The sequence below is a fragment of the Penaeus monodon genome, chromosome 22 (assembly GCF_015228065.2).
Source record: "Penaeus monodon isolate SGIC_2016 chromosome 22, NSTDA_Pmon_1, whole genome shotgun sequence".
NCBI classification, from domain to species: Eukaryota; Metazoa; Arthropoda; class Malacostraca; order Decapoda; family Penaeidae; genus Penaeus; species Penaeus monodon.
In genome coordinates this window covers 658702-658981 of record NC_051407.1, presented here as the reverse complement: position 1 = coordinate 658981, position 280 = coordinate 658702, and positions in this window count along the sequence as shown.

Below are 280 nucleotides of genomic sequence, written 5' to 3'. Positions count from 1 at the left end.
CCACCACCACCAAAAACCCTCCCACCACAGTTATTAGCATTACCCTTACTATAAACGACCCAGACTGAAGTAGGATCATAAAGCGAACATCAGTGATACCGAACACACTAACAGCTGCACGACTACGGTATTTGGACTTAAAACGACTAGGTTCTGTGTCTTCTCGTGTTGTGTTGCATTGCTGTGGGTGTCGTCATGGTCAGCGACGGTGGTAATGTACCGCCAGCTAACGTGCTAAACCCAGCGTTGAGACGAAAACCAAGAACATTATCATAAAAGG